This window comes from Mus caroli, unplaced genomic scaffold, assembly GCF_978045245.1.
Source record: "Mus caroli unplaced genomic scaffold, Mus_caroli_1 scaffold_11, whole genome shotgun sequence".
Taxonomy (NCBI): domain Eukaryota; kingdom Metazoa; phylum Chordata; class Mammalia; order Rodentia; family Muridae; genus Mus; species Mus caroli.
The window spans coordinates 41,785,101-41,796,796 of record NW_028227266.1 but is presented as its reverse complement, the minus strand read 5'-3'; the positions used below and the strand labels follow the sequence as shown (position 1 = coordinate 41,796,796).

Sequence of the window (11,696 nt, the reverse complement as noted above, 5' to 3'; positions counted from 1 at the left end):
TCCCCATTCCAGTTGCAATCCTTCCTTGCTGTGTGGCCCTTCTGTGGCTGGCCCATCACTGCTGCCTCAGCTGCCCTGTTTCCTGAACTGCTGCTCTCTCATCGTTGCTATGCAAGCATGAGGAGCTGCATTTGGATCCCCAGAATCCTGTAAGCAGCTAGGCATGGTGGTTACATCTGTAACCCCAGTGCATGGTGGGCTAGAGACAGGGGCATCCTGGGGCTCTGACTAGCCAGTCTAGCTGAAACTGTCAACTCAGACTCAGTGAGAGACCGTGTCTCCAAAAATAATGTGGAGATGGATAGAGAAACATACCTTCAATGCCAGTGTCTATACATACATACAGGGGCTGTCACAGTTGTACATATGTACAACACATATGAGAGAGAGAGAGAGACAGAGAGAGAGAGAGAGAGAGAGAGATTTACAGAAATAAAACTGGAAAGATGGCTTAGTAGGTACAGGGGTTGCTACACAGACACGAAGGGCTGAGTTCAAATACCCAGTGTTCACATTTTAACAAAAGTCTAAGCATAGAAATCCTAGCACAATGGAGGTAGAAATAAGAGGATTCTCTGGAGCTCACTTGCTGGCTAGTCTTGTCAAATTGGCAAACTCCATATTCAGTGAGAGGCTCTGTCTCAAAAAGTAAGGGAGAGGATGACAGAGGAAGTCACCTGACATTGATCGTTGGTCTTTATAAGCATGCATGCCCATGTATACACACACCTGTACACACACACAAACATTTACCTGGGCGTGCACCATACACACAACACACAAAATACAAAAATAAACATATAAGACAGAAAAATAAGAAAAATGAATCTGTGAATTTTCTTAAATATATTTAGGCTCACAGCAGAAGTTAGAGGAAGGCACATGCCCTCTGCTCCCACCCCCCCAGAGTCAACATGCCACACTAGACTGACACACTTCTACAGCAGCATGCACCGTCGTGTCATTATCATGGTTTACACTTGGCTTCAGTACCACTGTTTTACATAGCAAATGTGTAATGTAAGTGTCCACCATTATGATACCACGCAGGATAATTTTACTGTCCTATCAATCCTGCGTATTCTGCCTGATCCTCCCCCACCTCCTTTCTGGAAGCCACCGATAGATCCTTCCACCATCTCTACCATTTTGCCTTTTCCCAGAATATCACAGCAGGAGTCATTTGTGTGTAGCCTTTCCAATGGGCTTTGTTCACTGGGCAGTACGCTTTGAAGGTCCCTCCACATCTTTTCATGGGTAGACACTCATTACTTTTAGGCACACATAAAATTCCATTGTCTGTATGTAGCTCGGTTTCTCCATTCATCTACTGAAGGACAATCTCAGTTTCCTCTGAGCGTTGGCGATTACGAATAGACATGCTGTATTAGTACCTTTTTTCACTGCTGGGACAAAACAGCTGATAAAAGAAACTTAAGGACGAGATGATTTTGGCTCCCGGTTTATGGAGGGAAGTCATAGTGGGGGGGGGCAGTTGAGGCAGCTGGTCACAAGTGCCATCAGGATGACAGGTGAACTCTGGTGTTCAGTTTCCTTAACCTTTTTATTCACTCTGGGACCCCAGTGCAGGGAACAGTGCCATACACCTTTAAGATAGGGTTTGCCATCTCAGTTAACCCAACTAAGATAACCCCACAGACATGCCCAGAGGCTTATCTCTGTGGTCATTCTAGATCCTGTTCAAGTTGACAATCCACGTTTACTATCACAGGAACATCCCCCCATGGGGTTTTGATGAGACGTTAAATTTATAAGACGTAGGTAGATACCAAGAAGTGGGATTGTTGGGTTCCACATTTAGTTTTATGACTGTCAAACTATGTTGGAGGTGGTTGGACCATGTAAGGATCATGGGAGGAATGGACAAGATTATCTGTTACATGACACATGAGAACAATAAGCAAGTAGATAAGTAGAGATTCCAGACAGAGTTCCTGTTGCTCCATGTTCTCGTCAGCGTTCGGTGATGTCAGTTCTGGATTTTGACCATTCTCATATGTAGGTATCTAATGTCTCATTTTACTTAGTCATTCCCTCTTGATATATATTTGGCATATCTTTAATATATTTATACTTTCTCTCTATGTATCTGTTAAAGTCTTATTGTTTTTTTTGTTTGCTTTTCAAGTCAGGGTTTCTCTGTGTAACAGCCTTGGTTGTCCTAGAACTTGCTCTGTAGACCAGGTTGGCCTTGAACTCAGAAATCTGCCTGTCTGTGCTTCCCAAGCACTGGGATTAAAGGTGTGTGCCATCACCCACCTGGCTTTGTTAATTTTTAAAATCTAGGTTGTCTTATTATTGTTGAATTTTAAGAATTTTTAGTGCATTTGATTTCTTTATGAAATCTATATTTTGCAGATATTTCCCCCACTCTGTAACAAGTCATCTCATTTGTTGACATTGTTCTTTGAAGAACTGGAGGTTTTCCTTTTCTCCTGACATTCCTCCTCCTTCTTGTCCTTTCTTCTTTGACAAGATGTTGCTTTGTGGCTCAGGCTGAAACTTACAACTCCCCTGCCTTAGTACCCCGAGAGCTAGAGTTGTAGATATGTTCCACCATGCTCAGTTAGAAGTTTTAAATTTTAATAAAAGTTAATGTCTTAGTTTAATTTTAATAAAGTTTAGTTTCTCAGTTCACTTTCTTCCTACAACATAATACTGTAGAGTGAATAACTTATTATTATTTTAATAATTTATGCATAAAGTGATTAAGCAAAGAGGAATGTGTGTTATCTTATAAGAAACGTATTTCTTTTTATTCTTTTTTATGTGCGTGAGAGTTCTGTCTGTGAGTTGGTGTACACCATGTGCCTCAGTGCGTACAGAGGCTAGAAGAGGTCCCTGGACCGACAGGCAGGTGTGATCTGCCATGTGGATGCTCTTAACCGTTAAATCATCTCTCCAGTGCTGTGACTCGCTGTTTTTATTTTTGAAGCTATGTAGCCCAAGGTGGCCTTGAATTCACAGTAATTCTTGTCTTTCAGTCTGGCACACACTGGAATTTCAGTGTGGGCCACTATGCCCAGCTTTAAAGTGAGTAGCTTGTATGAGCAGATGCCTATTTGACTCGGGTTCTAGAGGCTAAGAGGCCCAAGGGTAGGGGGCTGCCTCTGGTCAGGGCTTTCAGCTGCATTGCTGCATGGTGGATGATATCATATGACTACATGACGAAAGAGAAAGGGTTGGAAAGGAGGAAGGGAGGGAAGGAGAGAGGGGAGAGAGAAGGAGAGAGAGAGAAAGAGAGAGAGAGAGAGAGAGAGAGAGAGAGAGGGAGAGGGAGAGGGAGAGAGAGGGAGGGAGGGAGAGGGAGAGAGAGGGAGGGAGGGAGAGAGGGAGAGGGAGAGAGAGAGAGAGAGGGAGGGAGGGAGGGAGGGAGGGAGGGAGGGAGGGAGGGAGGGAGGGAGGGAGAGAGAGAGGGGGAGAGAAAGAGAGGAAGGGAGGGAGAGAGGGAGAGAGAGAGAGAGACAGAGAACACTCTAGTGACTTTAACCCATTAGATCTATTTTCCTCCATGTTGTCCTGGGGGTTCCGAATCTAACACATGATGACTCAAACCACAGCGTGCAGTTTGCTGACTCTTGTTTTCAAAAAGTACTGTTTTTTCCTGTATTTAAAGCCAAAGTAAGCTAGATTTTCTCCTGTGCCATCTTTTCAGGGTTTTATAGTTTTGTGTTTTGTGTTTAAACTCTGACATATTTTGAGTTACTGTCCTGTCTGGGTCTAGCTTCATTTTTGATATGTGCACTGGATCCCAGTTGAAGGCAGGACTGTACTTTCCAGGGTCACCATCTCCTTACTAGACGCTGGTTGCTCACCACTGCTGTTGAGTCGTTTACTTCTGAGATTCCTGTTCCATCCGGTTGTCTATTCTTCCCCCAATACCACACTGTCAAGATGACTCTCTTGAGTTTACAGACTTCAGACTGTTTCTCCTTCAGTGTTGTGCTGGTTGCTCTGAGTCTTTTGCCTTTTTAACTTAAACTTTAGGATCAGTTTATCAATATACACAAAACAACCCCCTTGGCTTTTGATTGAGGTTGATTGTGGGGATAAAATTCGGGTTGTCAGACTTGGTGCAAGCATCTTTACCTGCCGGGCCTTCTCGTGGCCCAGGACTTACCAGGTTGGGAAGAATTGACAGCCTGCCTATCCATGATCACGGGATATCTCTCCAATCTTTTATTTCCCTGATTTTTTTTCATAAGAGTTTGATAGGTTTCCTCATATAACTTTTATGTATAGTTGATAGATTTATATCTAAGTATATTTTACATATTTGTATATTTACAAATATATAATGATACTATATGTTATTTGTATATAATTATGTAAAATTTATATCTAAGTATTTTTTAATGTAGGATCTCATATAGTTCAGGCTGGCCTTGGCCTTGCTATATAGCTCAAGGTAACCTTGAACTCGTGAACCTCCTGCTTCCATCTCCTAAGTGCTGTGACCATAGGTGTGTACCTCATTTTTATGCTGTGCTTCGGATCCAACCCACGGTTTAGAGTATGCTAGGCAAGCAAGATCTCTGCCTCACGTCCTGTTGTTCCCGAGTTCCTGCCTGACTCTCCTCCAGGATGGACTGTGGCCTGGGGGTTTTGAGATGAAACAAACACTCTCCCCCAAGCTGTATTTTGTCACAGCAACAGAAAATAAATTAGGATGGAAGACAATGGGAAGTAGCGATTGAAATGTAAGAATTATGACAAAACCTCCCTGCTGTGCCGACTCTCCAACACTCAGGCTATTTTATAGCTTTTTAAAAGCGAGTTACTAAATGTCAAGAAAAGGCTAAAACGACAAAACTTAACACAATTCCTGTATCACGCTTTATTGCTGAGAAGAGACACCATGACCAAGACAACGCATATAAAGGAAAGCATTTAATTGGGCCTGGCTTACAGTTCTAGAGATTTAGTCCATTATCATCATGGCGGGAAGCATGGCAGCGTGCAGGCAGACTTGGTCCTGCTGGAGCCCAGTATTGTATATCTTGATCATCTGGCAGAAAAAGGAGACTGTGTGCACTCTGAGCATAGCTTGAGCATAGGAGACCTCAAAGCCCGTCTCCATAGTGACACACTTCCTCCAACAAGGCCACGCCCACTCCAACAAAGCCACACCTCCTAATAGTGCCACTCCCTATGGGCCATGGATCCATGGTCCATGGGGGCCATTCCTATTCAAACCACGCAGTTTGGGCTGGGGTGAAGCTCAGTGGTAGGGCACACATTTAGCATGTGTGAAGGCCTGGGTTCAGTTCCCAGTTGGTATCTAACACCAATTGTTCCAAACAGAAAAGGGGGAAAGCTATCCAGCCATTTCATGAAATTGATATAATGTGTTTTTCATGTTAGAGCAAATATTCCCTTCAGAATAGGAGGAGAAAGAGAAGGAAGAAGTGGGAGGTTATAATATGAAAGAAAATTTTAGGTTACTTTTATTTACAAATACAAGCCTAAACCACTCCAGGATAGCAGTTGAATTTGATATTATACTAAGAACAATACATAGTTTTCCAAGTAATATAACGGCGAGTAACATTAAAATTTTAACTACTTCTGTGCATAGTATAATTGGGTCTATGCTGTGGAGTGAAAAGGTCAGACTCATAATACTATGTACTATAGGATCCCATTTCTGAGACTGTTAGCACGGGCGGCAGGAGCCAAGAGTTCATTATTGCTACCTTGGGAGAAGAGCCGTGGTGATACTCACTCGTAGGGGATTGGGAAAGCCCAGTATAGTGCTGGAGAATCCACGACATTGATCAGAATAGTGCTTAGTGTGTATAGAAGTCAAACCTCATTAGGCCGCGTACCTAAGATCTAAGATTTATATACTTTAGCCTATCGTATGAGGCTGAAAAATATTCTAAATGAGGAGGATTCGTGTGAGTCACTCGAAAGTTCTCTATCACCGGGTGTGTTGGTGTAATTAATCTCTTTAAAGTGGAACTGGCAGGTCAGGCATGGTGCCCTGTGCTTGTTACCCTAGGCCTGGAAGGTAGAAGCAGGAGGGTTCGACACCCTTCTCCTCTCCATAGCAGGTTCAAGGCCAGCCTGGTGCACAGGAGACCCTGTCTCAAAAAAACAACAAAATAAACAAAAGGTAGATATTAGTAGACTTTCTCTTGTCAGAGAGCAGACAGGAAATCTTTTCAGATCGGTGGGCTGTCATGTCCGTCCTGAGGTGACACATTTAATGTGAGTGAGAGCATGAGCTCTTTCCAGTTATACAACTCAAGAAACAAATCTGATTCAGCCTATAGTCTATGTTTTGACGGGAAAAAAAAATCAAACTAAGAGTGCACGCACACACTTCTAAGAAAGTTTAACACAAATAAATGACCTTCAAAAAAAAAATCCAGGTCTTGAGAGATGGCTCTTTATGTACTAGGAAGACTGGGTTCAATTCCTAACACCCACCCACATGGCAGCTCCAAACTGTCTTAACTCCAGTTCGATGCCCTCTTCTGGCCTCCAAGGGCATCAGGCGCTCACATGGTACACCAATATACATGGAGGCATGATACACTCAAAGATAAAAAATAAATAAAAAAATTAAAATTATAAAATACATGTACTTAGAGTGAGAACTCAAAATAGCTATAATTTTTTTTTAAATTGCAAAGTCTAATGAATATGAAAGTGTTTGTGGGCTGGAGGTGTGGCTCATTAGGTAAAAAAACATTTTTTTTTGTTTTCAGAAGACTTCATTTTCAGGGGTTCTGATGCCCTCTTCTGGTCTTCTCAGGCACTGCATGCAAATTGTGCACATAAAGACTGACAGGTACACGTGCATGTAAATAGAAATAAACAAACAAAAGGTGCTTTTTTTTCTTGCTAATTTTAGATGTTTTTTTTATTTTAGAAAGATATTTATTTTACGGGTATGGGTGTTTTGCTTGCACGTGTGTCCAGTTCCCTTACGACTGGACTTCCAGATGGTTATGAGGCACCATGTAGGTACAGGGACTCTAAACTATATTCTCTGCAAGAATAAGTGCTCTTAACTGCTGAGCCATCCATCACTTCAGCCCCTTACTAATTGACCCTTGATTTACCTCTGTCTGTGTACCTCTGTGTCTACATCTTTAGTTCAGGAAGCTTGGGGGGAAGACCTGTAATTCTCAGAGGGCATTCATACAATAGGAGAGTAGGCAGTTACCTTAGCTAGTCACAGTTAAGCCACACACCCATTACCTATGACTCCAGCTAGACCATGTCTCCGGCTTGAATTCCCCTCTGCTGGCACCTAGTACTTGTGGGCTCTCAGGGCTAGTCAACATTCAGGCCAGTGGGATGGAGGGGAACATGGGCTGGAAAGAGAGCAGTCTTCAGTGGTTTTTGTGAGGACACCCTACCTTTCAACTTTTACAATTATTTACTCTAAGCCTTACTAGGGTTCCAAAAGCCAGGGAAAGCCAACTTCTCATAGTAACAATGAAAACCTCAAAGGTCCAAGGGATTATTAACTAACAAAAAAAGCCCAAGTCGGCAAAGGAAAACAAAATCCAGGAAAGGTCATTAACCGGAGGCCCCAAGTAAAAAGAAACACTGTATCTATCTTTGAGATGATTTCATCTTGTAAAGATACCTATTAACCTGAAATTAATTTCTACATTCAATTAAACTCCAGCAGGAATTTTAGGGAATTAAATTGATTATAAACTCTACATAGGAGAGTGGAGAGCTGCAAACAGCTAATCCAATTTCAACAGAACAAAGAAACAGCCCTTGCGCTGTGCATCTTCAAGATGGTTACAAAGTCAAAATAATAAACGCAGTGCATTATTGTCAAAGGAGTAGACAGACAGGCTGGAGAAACAGAGTAGGAGACCAGAAACAGATGTAGACACACATAGATAAACACATCTAATAAACAGAAACAAGGCTGAATAAACAAGACCAGGAGGGAACTCGGCAGACAACAGGGGATGCATTCAAAGTAACGGGAAGGGTTGAGTTCCACAGGGAAGAGTCTCAAAGAAAACGGCCCACTTCTTTGGAAAGAAGTTAAATTGGGTTCATACCCTATTAAAAAAAAAAACTCCAAATGAATAAAGACTTAAATGTGAAAAGCAAAATTATAAATACAAATATAGGGAAATGAATTGAAAAGAACTCTGAACCTCAGAGTGAGTATTCCTTTGAAAAGATTTGAAAAAAATACATAAAATGTAAGGCACAAAATAAATGGATTTAATCCTCCAACATTATAGATTGCTGTTAAAGGACATAAACCATAAAACCTCCAGAAGATGTCCCAACCGGTAAGAAGGACACATGCTCCACTATGTTCATAGCAGCCCTATTTATAATAGCCAGAAGCTGGAAAGAACCCAGATGTCCCTCAACAGAGGAATGGATACAGAAATTATGGTACATTTACACAATGGAGTACTACTCAGCTATTAAAAAGAATGAATTTATGAAATTCCTAGCCAAATGGATGGACCTGGAGGGCATCATCTTGAGTGAGGTAACACAATCACAAAGGAACTCACACAATATGTATTCACTGATAAGTGGATATTAGCCCAAAACTTAGGATACCCAAGATATAAGATACAATTTGCTAAACTCATGAAACTCAAGAAGAATGAAGACCAAAATGTGGACACTGTGCCCCTTCTTAGAATTGGGAACAAAACACCCATGGAAGGAGTTACAGAGACAAAGTTTGGAGCTGTGATGAAAAGATGGACCATCTAGAGACTGCCGTATCCAGGGATCCATCCCATAATCAGCTTCTAAACGCGGACACCATTGCATACACTAGCAAGATTTTGCTGAAAGGACCCAAATATAGCTGTCTCTTGTGAGACTATGCAGGGGCCTAGCAAACACAGGAGTGGATGCTCACAGTCAGCTATTGGATGTATCACAGGGCTCCCAATGGAGAAGCTAGAGAAAGTACCCAAGGAGCTAAAGGGATCTGCAACCCTATAGTTGGAACAACATGATGAACTAACCAGTACCCCGGAGCTCTTGTCTCTAGCTGCATATGTATCGAAAGATGGCCTAGTCGGCCATCAATGGAAAGAGAGGCCCATTGGACTTGCAAACTTTATATGCCCCAATATAGGGGAATGCCAGGGTCAAAAGAATGGGAATGGGTGGGTAGGGAAGTGGGGGGCGCTATGGGGGACTTTTGGGATAGCATTGGAAATGTAATTGAGGAAAATATGTAATAAAAAATATTAAAAATTAAAAAAAAAAAACCATAAACCCCAAACCAAAAACAAACAAAAACCAACTAGTGGGGGGGCATAGTGGTATGGCCTTTAATCCCAGCACTTCAGAGGCAGAAAGGCAGGTAAATTTCTGTGAGTTCAAGGTCTGCCTGGCCTACATAGTGACGTCCAGGACAGCTAGAGTTATATAGTGAGTCTCAAAAACAAACAAACAGGGCTGGTGAGATGCCTCAGTGGTTAAGAGCACTGACTGCTCTTCTGAAGATCCTGAGTTCAAATCCCAGCAACCATATGGTGGCTCACAACCATCCATAATGAGATCTGACACTCTCTTCTGGTGCACCTGAAGACAGCTACAGTGTACTTAGATATAATAATAAATAAATCTTTAAAAAACAAACAAACAAAAACCCCACTGGGCCCACAGTTAACAAGGGGTGGTAGATGGAGTGGAGGAATGGCTTTTCAAACTTTAAGACTGACAAAGATTAATATCCAGCATTTATTTTTAAGACCTGTCAATCAAAAATTCACACACACACACACACAAAACCAAAGGGGGAAAGAGAGATTTAAACAAGCCATTCACAGAAGTAGACAATGTGAACAAATGACAGTTATATCATTATTGCTCAATCTCTTTAACACAATTAAAACAGGAAGGCAGAGTTTTAAGCCCTTGGATTGTCAAAAATTAGAAAAGTGACGTCCTCTTAAGTGGTAATAAGGATCCGAGCCAGCTTTGGCTCAAACCTCCAGGAATGGGAAGGTAAAAATGCCGACATGGCAGAGCACTTGCCTAGTATGCAACAAGCCCCAGGGTTTGACACCAACCCTTAGAGGGTGGCACTTGAGCACAACCCCAACACTTAGAAGGTGGAGGCAGGAGAATCAGAAGTCCAAAGCTGTCATCAGTCACAGATGGAGTTTGAAGCTGACATGAACTTCTTGAGACCTGGCCCTGAGAACAGAAAACAAGTCCTGGCTTCTGCAGCCCATGTGACAAAAAACTGGACCGCTCCAGAGAAGATTAGCCCGGTTCCTGTGCGTGGATGACATACAGATCTATAATATGTCCTGTATTTTTAAACCAAACACAGCTCTCGTGTGTGATGGAATACCGGCCTGTAAACAAAAGCAGTGAGCAATGACTACATCTTCCTCCAGCAATGGGGAAGCTCTCTCAAGCAACCCAGAGGCAGGAAATGTCAGAGATGGAGTGGAACAGAAACCATTTACATACATTTCAAAGATGCGGGGGACGCCAAGTTTCTAACCATTACCCATGTGTCTAAATAGCCAAACTCCAAGCGACAGGACGGAAGGATAGTCCCATCCTCGGGGGTAACACAGGCCACATTAAATGTAGCTATGTCAAAATGGCATAGGCTGGTTGCTGTTTTTCTGGAATGATTTTTTGCTGTGGACTCCTGCTTCTAACTGTGCCTTGGGCTTGGGGTGCAGTGAAAATCCTGCTTCTCTTGTGGCTGGGTAGAGAGAGCCAGCAGAGGGTGTAATGGCTGCTTTTAGAACACAGGGGCCATATCAGGTAATCCACCTGTCAAAGCAGTTTCAACAAAATGTCACTTACCCGCCTACAAATAAGTTTAAAGTCCCTGTTCTGATACGTCCTCTGAGCTGTGAGGGCTGATCTTATCTTCTCTGGGAGAACCATTTGCCCTGAGTCTCCATATGGCTGAAATGAGTAATTTTTAATGAGAGCATCAGTCTTTGTTGGAGGACTGTCTGGCCCTGAGTTTATTGCCCTTGTTTTCCGGGCCTCTAGGATGAGCCTCAGAAGTCTTGGAGACCCCACTGGCCTCCCTCAGCAACACTGCTGTCCCTGCATTTAAAAGCAAAAGACAAAAAAAAAGTGAAATAAATAAGAATAAGGCCCCAAATTTTCTTAAAAGCCAAAGGATTACTTAATAAAACAGTAGAGCTCAAACCTGTAAAAACAGACAGTTCTAGTGAAAAGATGAAAGTCCGTCTGTATGAAACCAGAAAGGACTAAGCAAAGTCTTCTGTCTAGATTAAAAATAACTAAAGTAATGAAGCAGGGGAGCCTGAGAAAGTCTGTGAAGTCTTGATTCTGGATGCTCACGCCAAAGGGAGGCCCCCTAGGGCTGCAGAATGGAGCCTGGGACCGGGAGCTTTGGTCTTTCTTTGGGCCTGGGCTGGACCCCCCTGGCCCACATTTGATGTATCACATCCAGTGGAGACTCTTCCACCCGGGGCTGCAGAGGATCCAGTGGTGCTCAGTGGTACCTTCCATCTTCCTCCTTCCTGTGTCTGCTTCCTCAGCAGAATGGGGAGGACTCTCATCTTTGGGCTGTGGGCCCAGTTCTGTCATCTCCTCACTACTGTAGGATCTGGACACAGGACAGAATGGCAACTTCGACTTCCTTATCTCCCACAAAAGTCCAGTTCCCTGGAACCTTAGGGCCCTGGGAAGAGGTGAGGGACGTC

General features: G+C 42.8%; 1 non-coding gene across 1 annotated transcript; it reads left to right on the top strand.

Moving 5' to 3' along the window:
• The first annotated feature begins 10,209 nt into the window (after positions 1-10,209).
• LOC115031988 (U6 spliceosomal RNA) lies at positions 10,210-10,314 on the top strand. Its single transcript, XR_003837640.1, has one exon. It is a non-coding gene; the product is annotated as a U6 spliceosomal RNA (small nuclear RNA).
• Positions 10,315-11,696: the final 1,382 nt, after the last annotated feature.